Here is a 14122-nt window from a genome sequence, read left to right on the forward strand (position 1 = left end):
GAAAGCGATGAGGAGCTCTTCATACTGATGTTGGGGTTGACTTGGCAAGTTGGCATTAAATCCCCCAAATGTAAACAGCTACAACACATTAGGCATCGCTGCTGTCTGTCCAACACCCTCCTGTCTTCTGTTCAGAGATTTGCCTCTCTGACCTCAAGCAATAGAAACAGGACCCCGGTCAATCTGTGTCCTTCCCTTGGATTTTTCTGGCTAGAGCTGGTAATGAAGCTGGAATTGGGATGTGAGTCCAAGGCTGTGGACATCCATGGTCCCTGCCACTTGGAAGGAGAAAGCCTTTCTGCAGTAGGAGTCGATGAGACCAATGTGCACCAAGCAGCAGATGCAGTTGCATGCAGGCAGAGAGCACGCAAACAACAGTGCCGTCTCTGAACCCAGCTGCCAATGAGGCCATCTGTCCGATGATCTGGTTTCATTTACCAGTAAATCCTCCCTTTTTAGCTTAAACTATTTAAGTTAGATTTTTGTCTCTTAGGTTCAATAAAGTCCTACTCTGTGGTGAGCACAGTTCATACATTATCTTTAATGAGCACAACTAACCTACAAGGTGGGTCTTTCTTCCATTTTGCAGAAGAGTAAAGGGATGTCTAAAAGAATTAAGTAACTTAGTTCAGAAGGATTGAATACTTCTCCCAAGGTCAGCTCGTCTGTGGTAGTTTCAGAGTTCAAACTCAAGTCTGTATGTCTCCAAAGCATTTTGTCCCCCACAAATCCACGCATCCCTGTCCACAGTGTAAAGTTCTTGCTGGGAAGTGGCTGTCAGACTAAGGCATTTCCCACTTTCTCTTTCACCAGGGTATGAACTCAGCAATAGAATGTGAGAGAAAGTGGTGTGTCATTTATGGCTGGGATTTTTAAGACGCAAATGTGCCTTCTCTATTCTCATGAGTATAATGCCTGGATGAAGAGGACTCGGAGAACCTACGATGGGTGGGGTCCCTCGATGGAGACAGCCTGATTCTTGGATGGGAGAAAAAGTGTCCTTCACCAGGAGCACTGGTGTTAGGTTGTTACAGTAGACAGAAATAAACTTTATTGTTTCAACCTATGGAAAATACAGGGTTTATTTGTTACAGTGGCAAGCCTTACCTTAACTAATACATCGTGCTATCTTCCTTCCAAGAAATAACTTCCTTTCCATCCTAATTCCTGTTGACACAAAACAGCCCTCTTTGTGGTGTGCAATATTAAATTCACAGAAAATAACAAGTGAAAACGAAAATCCAAATCTGTCACTTTACTCTCCTTTAGAGAATGCTAGAAACCAGCAGACTCCTGAAACATTTTGTGTGTCCCCATGATTTAGAGAAGTGAAATATTTGGGGTGAGAAATCAATTCAAAGAATGAAGACTATCTGATCAGGCATGCTAGAAATTTAGCTGTTTGGTTCCTAGTTGATTAGTTTTTATTTGATTGATATATTCAGATAGGAATATATTCTGAAATAAATTACACACCGTATTTCCCAGATAGGATTTCAATATATTTTAAACACACTTTGGGAAGTAATTCAATACGCCTGAATCATCACAGGCAAGATGCTAATCTTGTAATCATGAGTTTAGATTGGAAGAAAATGGAGAGGCATAGGAAAAGAAAATAGGATAGAAGACGTGTCCTCACATACAGAATTATGATTACCTGATGGTGCCAAGTTTTGGGAAAAAAAAAGCTCATTAAAAATATGAAGTCTCCAAGCTTTGGAGGATGCCTTTGGATGAATTTGATTTTCAAAATAAATCAAAACTGAACTCCATAAATCTTACCATTTTAATCAAATTTTCTTGGAGGACTGAATGAGATGGGTCCTGGTTGCTTCACTGGCTGTGATCTCGGCACCTACTTTTATAAAAGTGTCCTCATCATTGCCAGGGGATGGAGTCTAAGCTCACTACAGGATCCATGTTGGTCCTACAAACAGTGAGATCCCAGCACATCACAGTGCCCCTGTGCTCAGTCTTTGAAGCTTCTCTCTCCTTTGCCCACTCTCAACACTATGAGATCTATCCACTCCAGGGCTTAAAATTCCATCTAAATGCTAATGACTCCCAAGCTTATATGTCCAGCCCTGACATCTCCCCTCAAATCAGGATGACTCGATCCAGCACATCCACAACTGAGCTCCTGATCTTCCCTTCCTCTCACCCACCATCTTCCCAGTTTCAGTTTTTGGCTCAGGCCCAAAACCTTGATGTCATCCTTGACTCCTCTCCCCCACCTTTAAAAAAAAAAAAATTCCCATATCACAAAATTTGCAATTTTAAAGTGTACAACTCAGTGGTTTTTAGCATATTCACAGAGTTGTGCAACCATCATCACTATCTAATTTGAAAACATTTTCATTACTCCCAAAAGAAATCCCACGGCCACTAGCAGCTACTCCCTATTCTCACCTCATCCCACTCCCCGGCAACCGCTAAACTACCGTCCATCTCTGTGCATTTGCCTATTTGGGACATTTCATATGAGTGGAATCATACAATGCATGGCCTTTTGTGACTGGCTTTCACTTCACATAAGGTTTTTAAGGTTCATCCATGCTGTAACATGTATTGGTACTTCATTTCTTTTTTGTTGCTGAATAATATTTCATTGCATGGATCTACCACATTTTGTTTATCCATTTGCCAGTTCGTGGACATTTGGATTATTTCCACTTTTTGGTTACTATGAGTAATGCTGCTATAAATACTCATATGCATGTGTTTGTGTGAACATATGTTTTCAGTTCTTTCAGGTATAAACCTAGGAGTGGAATTACTGGGTCATATGGTAACTCTACAGTTAACACTTGAAGAAAAAAAAAAATTTTGAGGAACTGCCAAAATGTTTTCCAAAGTGGCTGCACCATTATACATTCCCACCAGTAATGTATGAGGATTGCAATTTTCCCACATCCTTGTCAACACTTGTTTGTCATCTATCTTTTGATTCTAGCCATCCTAATGGGTGTGAAGTGGTATCTCATTGTGGTTTTGGTTTGCCTTTCCCTAATGATTAACAATGTCGAGTATCTTGTCATATATTTATTGGCCATTTGAATATTTTCCTTGAAGAAATTTCTATTCAAGTCCTTTACCCGTTTTTAAATTGGGCCATTTGTGCTTTTATTGCTGAGCACTAAGTGTTCTTTATATTCTAGATGCAAGTCCCTTATCAGATATATGATTTATAATTATTTTCTCCCATCCTGTAGGTTGTCTAATCACTTTCTTAATGGTGTCTTCTGAAGTACAATTTTTAATTTTGATGAAGTCCAACTTATCTATTTTTTCCTTTTGTCTCTTGTGCTTTTTGATGTCATATATAAGAAATCATTGGCTAGTCCAAGGTCATGAAGATGTACTCCTATGTTTTCTCCTAAGAGTTTTGAAATTGTTGCTCTTCTTACAGTTAAGTCTATGATCCATTTTGAGTTAACTTCTGTATATGGTGTGAAGTAGAGGATTGAAGTCCAAGATCAAGGTGTCAGCAGGTTTGGTTTCTCCTGAGGCCTCTCTCCTTGCCTTGCAGATGGCCACCTTCTTGCTGTGTCCTCACACGGTTACCCCTCAATGTGTCCTGATCTCCTCTTCTTATAAGGACACCAATCCTACTGGATTAGGGCCCGCCAATATGACCTCATTTAACCTTAATTACTTCTTTAAAGGCTCTATCTCCAAATGTAATCACATTTTAAAGTACTGGGGATTATGAATTTTTTGTGTGTGTGTGAGGAAGACTGGCTCTGAGCTAACATCTATTGCCAATCCTCCTCCTTTTTTTTTCCCAAAGCCCCAGTAGATAGTTGTACGTCATAGTTGCACATCCTTCTAGTTGCTGTGTGTGGGACGCGGCATGGCCGGAGAAGCGGTGCGTCAGTGCGCGCCCGGGATTTGAACCCAGGCCGCCAGTAGTGGAGCGCGAGCACTTAACCGCTAAGCCACGGGGCCGGCCCTGAATTTTGAGGGGATATAATTCGGACCATAACATCTATCAATCATTTCTTATGTGAGGGTCAGTGAGCTAGTTTATGTATCTCTACAGTACAGTGATGCTGATCTGCCTCCTGAGGTTCCAGCATTCCTCTGATTCAGAGTGCACTCAACTCCCAACCTCTGGCCCATGACAGTCCAGGAAAGAAGGTGGATGAATCATGAAAACTTGTCATATTCATTGGAAAAGCATCATGAAACAATGGATGAAGCAAATCAGTGAGATTTCTCTTATTGTATAAAAAAATAGCGCATTATGAAGATCACAGTGGAACCAAAGTTTGAGGGGGACAGGACTTTAGGTGTAAAGAGAGGTGGGAAGGCAAACACAAAGAAGATGGTAATATTACTACCTCCACTAGGGCCAGAAAGGGCCTTTAAATTCTAAGCCTTATAGGCAACATTTCAGAAAGGGCCCACCTGTCCTATGTGTACTGCAAAATGAGATGACAGCCACTAGTGGCAAAGGGCTGCTGCCTCCTGTATGTCCCCAATCCGTCTCCCGTTCCCCTTCTCCATCCTCCAACACACACTCTCACAGAGAATCTTTGGACAGTATGCAAGCATACAGCATTAGGTATGTAAATGTTGTAAGGTTTACTCATCCCAACCAGAAACACCAGGTATGGAAAGGTCTCTCAGAGGCTACCCTTCAATTGACTACGTATCCTCCCTTTCCAAAGCAAGCTCACAAATGTAAATACTGTTTGGTATCTGCCAATGCAGAGGCCCCTAAAGCTGCAGAGAGGGGAAAAAAAAAACATGAAAGAAACCCCTTCTGTGTTGTAAACCGTACTGGATAACGCATCAGAGTATAAAAGGGCAAAGACCTTAACAGTGTTGTCAGTGGACATGGAAAATATTTTGTTATCCTCAGCAGACACATGGATGTAGATCACTGGAGCCGTGCGGCTTTTCAGCATACCTGTTGGTTTTCTAGAATGGAAAAAGAACAGATGAACACCCAGCAGTTCTAGCTGCTATTTCTAAATAAAAATGCAAGACTAAACTTGGCCCGGATCTGGCAGTTCTATTCAGCCTGGAGGAGGGTTATGTCTCCCTCTGAAATTATACAAGTATATATCTTGTGCAATAAAAGGACTGAAGCAAATAATACCCACTTATAGCAACACAACTCAGTGTGAGATGAAGCCCTGGGCTTTGTTTCTCCAACTGCTGACAATATCACTATAAAAGGAATAGCCGAGGAAGAGCTCAGGCTGGGGCTGGAATAGATTCCATGGCAGGTTGTTGCTTTATGCAGTATTTAGATCTGCAAGGAATGTAGTTGGATATAAGTTTATTTTAAGGAGCTCCGAGGGATCACAGTGCCCTCAGGGTCTCAGGGCAGGGTGTGTAGTGGGAGGGGGGACGTAGGAAGAAGGGAGGGGGGGCTGAGGCTGAAGGGGTAAGCACAATGTCTTTTTATAACCAACTCACTGGAAAGTAAGCAAATTGTTCTCAATCACCAGACAAATGGGAGTCGAAGGCAATAGCAGCGGGGAGAAAATCATTTCTCTTTTTTAGCTACAGGCCCACCTCAGAGATATTGCAGATTTGGTTCTAGACCACTGCAGTAAGGGGACTATCACAATCAAGTGAGTCACACAAATGTTTTGGCTTCCCAGTGTTTATAAAACTTATGTTTACATTGTACTATAGTCTATTATGTGTGCAATAGCATTACATGTAAAAAAATGTACATACCTTAATTAAAAAATACTCTATTGTTAAAAAACGCTAACCCTTATCTGAGCCTTCAGTGAATCAGAATCTTTTTCTAGTGGGGTGGGGGTGGTTCTTGTAAAAAACGCAATGTCTTCGGAGCGCAATAAAACGAGACATGCTGGTATTAGGCATCCAACGTCGTGCTGAGCTCGATACGTGGATTGTCCCATTTGTAATCTTTATTACTACTCTCAGAGTTATACTACTCTCACCATTATAATGAGGAAACTGAGGCTGCAGCCCTTGCTCAGGATGGCCCCTGCTAGAAAGTGACAGGGGCAGGATGGGATCCAGTATGTTTCCCTGCTGAGGGAGCACTACCCCCACTGCTGCCTGCTCTGCAGAGAGGGGCACAGGTCACCCTGTGAGTCCTCCACTGATGCCTGGAGCAGTCTTGGTGAGGAACTTTGGCACGCCCTAGATGATGTCTTCTTATCCCCAAACCCCCGCTATCAACGCATGGGAAGACAACTCCCCGTTTCCCATTCTCCTTCCATCTTCAACATTTATCAGTGAAGATGACCTGGGCTTTTAGAAGAAGCCAATCTGCATTTGAACCCTAATTCTGCCACGACTTCCAAAAAGTTATTTAACTCCTCTGAGCTTCAGTGTCTTCATTGGGAAATTGAGTTGATGTAAGGACTGGAGATAATGTATATGTTACAAGGGGCCTGGTACAAAGTAGGAGCTCAATAAAATGGTAGCTATTACTATAACCAAGAAAGTGCTACCGAGCACTTGCTCTGGGGGGGGCACACGATGAAAGGTTTGGGCCTGATTCTAAGATGTACAATGATTACACTTTGAAGGTATGAGGGCAACCTACTTTCAATGATTGAACTGTTTGCTACCCTGCTACCCCAATTCCAGGCTTTCCAGAGCAATCCCTGTTTTCTTATGTCAATTCTTACACCTTAGGGATGGTAGAGTCATTAATTCAGACGAGGCTAAACAACTCTGGTGGAGATGCAAGTGTCAATTTAGGGCCATGTGAGGGAGGTACATAGAAAGTACATTGATTACACATCAAAATCCCTAATCGCTCTCTGCAGCTGATCATGGTTCATTGTAGGGAACATAGCAATCTGATGAAAGAAAATCATTCTGAAAGCTGAGTGAGTGATGGCTCCACACAGTGTCTTTGTTCTTGCAAGATACCTACATTTTAAGTGAGTTGCTTATTAATGCCAAGGAATAAATCTTTTTTTTTTTTTGTGAGGGAGATCGGCCCTGGGCTAACATCCATGCCATTCCTCCTCTTTTGACTGAGGAAGATTGGCCCTGGGCTAACATCCGTGCCCATCTTCCTCTACTTTATATGGGATGCCGCCACAGCGTGGCCAGACAAGCAGTGCGTAGGTGCGCACCCGGGATCTGAACTTGCGAACGCTGAGACCGCTGAAGCGGAGTGTGTGCACTTAACTGCTACGCCACCAGGCTGACCCCAGGAATGAATCTTTAATGGCTATAACAGAAGTTTCCCAGGCTGTGTGTATGGAAGATCAATTTTGGACAGAGGTTCTTAAATTATTCCAAAAGGGGATTAGCATCCTTAGTCCTGCTCTCATGTGCCTTATGAGATCAATGGCACTCTTGGTTGGAGAAAGAAAGAAAACTCACCCAGGCAGATAAGGATTCCAGACTCTAATTATTCCATCCATTCCACCTGTCAGCAGCAAGTTCTTTCTTTTACAGAATGAAAATGCCTTGACTCCTTTATAGATGTGAAAAACTGTTTGATCACATTCTGCTCGCCTTTGGGGCAAACCAAGGGATGCTTGGCCTTTTCTTGCCTTGACATCTTTTCTAACATCCTTTATCTCTTTCATCTTTTGCTTGACATTTGTTGTTCCCACAGTGCACCCTAAAAATATTCACAGAAAAACAAGACACAGTTTCTTAATATGATCAGTGAATTTTCTGACAAGCTGCTGATTTTTAAGGGCCCCAGGTTTGCTCTCAGCAATGACTAGTGTTTTTGTCTTCCTTCACCCCAGGTGTTAAACCATAGACAGTCTGTAGAATGAAAATGATGAGTATAAGAAAAGCAAGACTTTTTCCCCCTCCTTCTCTAAAAAGAGGCAACAAGGGACATCTGGGAGCGAGAGGAAATAAGAAGAGGCCATCTCATCTGAGGAAACTAACTTATTAAATCTCTACCGAGGGGCCGGCCCCATGGCGTAGTGGTTAAGTGCGCGCGCACCACTGCTGGAGGCCTGGGTTCGGATCCCAGGTGGGCACCGATGCACGGCTTGTCAGGCCATGCTGTGGCGGCGTCCCATATAAAGTGGAGGAAGATGGGCACAGATGTTAGCCCAGGGCCAGGCTTCCTCAGTAAAAAGAGGAGGATTGGCATGGATGTTAGCTCAGGGCTGATCTTCCTCAAAAAAAAAAAAAAAAAATCTCTACCGAGTGCCAGGCATGCCAGGTCCTCTCCATACACAATCTTGTTTGAGCCTCACAGAAACTCACTGAGGCAATCACCTTTCCCTCCACCTTACGGGTAAGAAAACTTACACCTGGAGAGGTTAAGAAAAGTGTCATTGAGAAAATGGTGGAGCCAAGCCGCAAACCCAGGGCTGTCTGACTCCTCAATCAGGGCTCACTGAGTTAACCTATCAGTTTCATCAACCAACCAGCCAATTTTGTCCTACAATTATTGTCAGTCAAATGGCTTATTAGTTTAAGAATCTACTGAACAATAGAATCAAAATAGTAACATCATACAGAAGCAATCAAAGGCCTTCCTGAAGATTTCAGACATTAGTCTCACCAGAGGATCATGAGGAAAATCCCCAATACATCCACCACTGCGTCCCCCATCCACCTCAGCTGGCTTACCCTGACCTCCGACCTCAGCCTTGTCCAAGGTGGCTGAAAGGGCATTGGAGAAAGAAGGGGGAAGAATATTTAATCTTCAGCCTCCCCCTTCCCCCACTGCCAAATAAGAATTCTCTTTCATCATTTGTGACTTCAGCAATTAGTTGAGGGATAATTCGTTTTGTCTGGGTGTTATGTCTACTATCACAAGTTACAAGTTCAACTGTTTTCCAGAAGAATTTGCTATTCAGAAAATTTCAACCAAAGCGAGTGCATGCTTCATCTCTGGGAGGGTGGGCTACTGCAATCCAGCAGACCCTGTGAGGTAGGATTCTGAGGCAGATCTGTTGATTTTTCAAGAGAAGTGGGAAATCACTATTTACATTGGAAACTTCCAGAATTTTAAATGTTGGTACCCAGTTTCAAAACATGTTTAAATCTGTCTGAGGTTGCTTGGGAGATTGCTGTCTTGAGACTGCTGTCTCTCGGGACCTCTGGTTTAGGGCATGTTGCTTTGGTAGAGAATGGGCAAGTAAGTGTCCAGGAAGGGGGAAGGGGCTCTCATCTTTCCGCTTCTCCTGAGCTCTCCTTCCTCGGAGTCATATGGCTGCTCTCCTGTCCATGAATTCCAATAGAGAATGTGGAGTCATCGCTGAATGACTGGGATATGTCATTTCCATATTATTTAGGCCTGTAATTCAAGTCCTGGGCCACCCCTGGCTAGTTTATTGACAGTGAGTTGAGGTGACAACCTGCTCTCCACGGCTTCTTCCCACAGTCTCGAAGGGCTGGGTTGGGTACGTGGCTAGCTAGTTGCTCTGGCCCCGTCCTTTTCTTCCTCCTTTAATGTGCAGCAGAAAGGTAAACAGCCTTGAACTTGCAGCTCTTTCATCTGCCAGGCAGAAGGGAGGGGAGGGTAAGTGCTGAGTGTAGATAATTACTTAAGATGGCAGAGTGTGCTTGTGTATCTGAGTGAGCACTTGAAGTGCTGAAGCAGCTCAGCAAACTCTCCTCAAACGCCGGTTTGACACTTTCACCCTTCTTGTTATGAGCCGAGATCTGAAACTTCTAAGCAGGTGTGTCACTTTATTTTTATTTTTTTAAGTGAAGGGAGAGCAGCCAGTTCATTTGCATGATCTCTAGCAGTGTTCTTCCAACAGAGCCAGACAGAGATACATGTTTAAATGGTTGTCATGGAAACCAGAGAGCATAGCTCTCCCCCAAGATCTGAAGGAAGGATGATGAAAAGTTTAAGCAATCACCATGGAAACCTAGAGCAGATTCAAGGCAGGTTCAGATCCCCAGCACATTAACTAGCAGATAAGTCTTCAGGTGCTGGGGTCCTGGTGGAAGGGGAATTCTGACTGTCCACTGAGGCTTCTACCATCAGGGCTGACCCAGAGGCCATGTCCACAGTCATGAGCTCAGAGCATCCCATGGGGTCAGCAGCAATGTGGACGTGTTCCCTCCAAACTCCGACTTTTACTCTTCCTGTTTCAAGATGGATCCTGGGACCTCTCCTGCGCATCCTTCCTTATATCTTATTCCTCCCTTCCCTCAATTTCCTCAGTATGGCGGGAGCCCACAGATCTGCTGTCACAAAATGGAACGCTGCTCAGATTTGCAGGAGGGAAGACATTCAAGGCCCAGCTTTGGTTTCTCTATGGCCTTGACCAACATGCCCCTCTTCCATGTTCATTAACAACCAAAAGAAGCCAGAGATTCCAGCCTTCCATCACCTTAAGTAAACAAGCGCACTTGAAAGCACTTCCTACACTGCAGAGCCCTCTATGCAATGTTGGTTTCTTCTGTTACAGATTTTCCCTCTTGCCTGAGGTGAGCCTATTGGGGACTAGATGGCTGACCTTAAGCTGAATTCTGAAGTCCAGGAGTATGTAAACGGGGATCCCTAAGGGGCCATAGAAGGGCTCTTACCAGAAATGGAGACTAAACTAATTCAAAAGGAGTTGTGGAATGGGGTGAACCAGCTCCCTTGTTTCCTGACAGGATTATGACTCTCAAGCGGCCATTAGGGGTGGGGGTGCTGGTGTTACTGCACATAACAGAGGAGTGTGTGTGTGTGTGTGTGTGTGTGTGTGTGTGTATGGACACATACATGCACAACACAAAGCAGTGATGTGGGCATAGGACGCTGTGGGGACACGTTGGGGGGGTGGATGGGGGGATGGAAGGAGAAGGGCACAGGAGAAATACACTTAAAGATTTCTCACTACACAATCCCAGTTTTCCTGGAGTGCTTCTGAGCACAGCTTTGGGAGAGAGAGGAATGTGGTTTGAATTTTGACTTCACAAATAAATTCACTCAACAACTATTTATGGAGCACTTGTTTTGTGCCCTGTATTCTAAGCACTTGGGACAAAACAGTGAACAAAACAGAAAACCCCCCTGCCTTTGTGGGGCTGGCTTCTGATGTAGGAAGACAGACCAGAAACAACAAACATCATAGATAAATTAGATGGTACTCTAGAAAGTGCTTGGATGGATTTAAACAGAGGTAGAACAGGTAAGGAGAGTTGGGAATGCCAGGAGCAGGGGCTGGGCTGTTCCTGTACATTATAAAGTGGACAAGAAGTGCCTCATTGAGAAGTGACATTTGAGCAAGGACTTCAAGGAGGTGAGGGAGTAAGAGACGCAGACATTTGCAGGGAGAACCCTCTAGGCAGAGGGAAGAAATAGTGAAAAGATCCTCATATATTCAAGGAGACTGGCATGACGGGAACAGAGTGAGGGAGGGAGAGAGGTGGGAGACCAGGCCAGAGAGTAAGAATTGGGCTGACACACAGGGCCTGGAAGACTTTGGCTTTTACTCCGAGCGAGATAGGGGCCTACAGGTGGATTTGGACATATCTGACTTCTAGTTTCACAGATCTCTCTGGCTGCTGTGTGGAGAACAGACTCTAGGGATGGGGTGGAAGTAAGGAGAGCAGTTAGGCTCCTGCAGTGATCCAGGGAAGAGAAGATAGTGATTCTCACTAGATGGGAGCAGTGGGGCTGGGGAGAAGAGGCCAGATTCCAGGTATGGGCAGGGTCAACAGGTTGGATGTGTGTTGTGAGAGAGAGGAGTCAAGGGTGACTATTATATTTTGGCCAGAGCAACTGGAAGGATGGACTTAGAACCCACTAAGATGGGGATGATGGCGCGAGGGAGAAGATCTGGATTCAGGTTTGGACTTAATTATGATGTCTATGGGATATTCAAGTGGAGATGTCCTTTACAGATCCTAGGCAGTTGGAAATACCAGGCTGAAGTTCAGGGAGGGGCCAGGGTAGAGAGATAAATTTGAGAATTGACAGCAATGGTACTGGAGGGGATCATCGAGGGAGTGGTGCAGGTATGGAGGAGGAGAAGGCCAAGGACTGAACTCTGGAGGCTCCCACATTAAGTCATGGAGATGTGGAGGAACAAATAAGGGAGACAGAGGAAGAGCAACAGGTGAGATGGAAGGAAAACCAAGAGAGGCTGGAGTCCTGAAGCCAAATGAGAGAAGCATAGGAGGAAACCGAGTGGTCTGTTGCTGCAAGTGCTGAGAGACTGAGTGGGGTGAGGATTGGTCACTGGATTTAGCAACATGAGGGGCACCGATGACCCTTACAAGAGTGATTTTGGTGGCGTGGCAGGGACAAAGGTCAGGTTGGAGTGGTTTTAGACAGACCAGGTGAAGAGGCATTGGAAAGGGCAAGTATAGGCAACTCTTTCCAGGAGTTTTGCCCCAAAGGCTCTCTGAGCCTCAATACAGTCATGTATCACTTAACGACGGGATACATTCTAATAAATGTGTCATTAGGTGATTTTGTCCTTATGCAAACATCATAGAGTGTACTTACACAAACCTAGGTGGTACAGCCTATACACACCTAGGCTATATGGTACTAGTCTTATGGGACCACTGTCATATATGCAATCTGTCATTGACTGAAAAGTCATTATGCAGCACATGACTGTATTCTCATCTTTGCATCCTGTCTGGCACATCACAAATACCCACTATGGAGAAATTACAGTGATGTTAACCAGGGAGTGGGGAGGTGCGGGTGGGGGGCTGACTCTTTCTATAATAGAGTTATCTAGATCTCTATAGATACTTAATAGTGGTTTAGAGCTGTAAGCAATTTTAGTGGTCTCCACTGTCTGTAATGTGAGAAGGGAGATGGGATGGACAGGAGACTTACAGCAGAATGAAGGATCTGTGAATTTGAGTTGGATGGATCTTTAGAGCTCCTGTCCAGCTTTCTTACTGAACTGGAAAGGAAACTGAGGCCTGAGGTCACAGCTCTGTTAGTGGCAGAGCTGGAGCTAGAACTCAGGGTTCCTCATTGTGGATTAATTGCTTTTGTTCTGCCCAAACACTGAATTTTGAGCTGCTTCAGGCTCTGAAGGCTGAATTTCAGTTTCTTAGGATTCATATCCACTATCGTTTGAGAAAATCACAATTTCCTAGTTCCAAGAAAGTATAATGAAAATTCCCAAGAAACTTCTCAACCACTGCACATCTCTTTCTAACATTTTGGTGATTTAAATGTCAGTGAATCAGAAATTTATAAAGGAAGCTTTCCTTGAAAGATAATGTAAGCGTGAAGGCCATGAATCAGAGGTAGAAGGGGCCTCAGTGTAAATCTTGTCAAGAAAGAAGCAAGGTGGTATTTCATAGGGTTCTGAGACCTTGGGCATGACTAATTACTGATTTTTCATGATGTTCAGTGGCAACTGGAACAGGATTCCAAAGGATTAAAATAGAGGAAAAAAACCCCTAGGATTTCAGCCTTCCCAAAGCTCAGACAGGCTCCGGCACAGCTAGGCTGAAGGCATCATAAAAGAAATGGCTGTGGTCATTTCGTGGGTGGCTGACTTCTGAGGCGCTTAAAATGGTGTTAAATATTGTATTCGTGACAAATGCACTGGGTGGTGAGTTTAAACCAGGCCCTTAAAATCCAGGGCTAGGGCTAGGGATGGAGTTGGGAGGAGGAGAGAAAGAAGGTGAGGGATAGTTAGGAAGGTCAGGAGAAAAATGTGAAGGTAATCCCAGCAAATGAAATACCTGGAGAAGATCTGGTGTAGAAAGAGACCCAAGTCATGACCATCTTCTTGTGATAAACACGCAACTCCTGCCTTCCCAGCCTTCCCCACCTCCCTGTCCAGGGGGCCCGGCTGGGCAGTGGACGTGAGTGTCTGTGTATGAGCTCTTCCCTAATTCCTTTCTCAGGCTGCTACTGCAGCCCAGGTATGCAGGGAACCCCCCCCACCCCAAGATCACAAAGACCATCAAAGGGAGCTTTTACCAGCTACAACTTTCTCACTACCCTAGGTACATGATAATACTTCTTTTCTCTGCAGTCAGAGAATTACTCTACTCCAGGGTCAGAATCTCCCTGCAAGACCCAGGGCCTGAGGGATAGGGCTTTACCAACCCAAGTCTAGGGGATGGCAGGTGGAATACTGGTGTTGGGGTCAGAAAAACTGGAGTCGAGTCCCAATTCCATCTCTTCCTGCTAAGTGACCTGATGGGCAAACTTCTCTAGGCTTACGTGTCTTCACCCATAAAATGGGGGTGCACACAATTC

At 44.4% G+C, this 14122-nt stretch overlaps 1 pseudogene; it reads right to left on the reverse strand.

The window, feature by feature from the left end:
* Positions 1-14122, reverse strand: part of LOC147916178 (cilia- and flagella-associated protein 337-like) — a 134848-nt pseudogene that overhangs the window by 33554 nt on the left and 87172 nt on the right.

The sequence above is a fragment of the Ceratotherium simum genome, chromosome 10 (assembly GCF_057802395.1).
Source record: "Ceratotherium simum simum isolate JZ-2026a chromosome 10, ASM5780239v1, whole genome shotgun sequence".
NCBI lineage: Eukaryota > Metazoa > Chordata > Mammalia > Perissodactyla > Rhinocerotidae > Ceratotherium > Ceratotherium simum.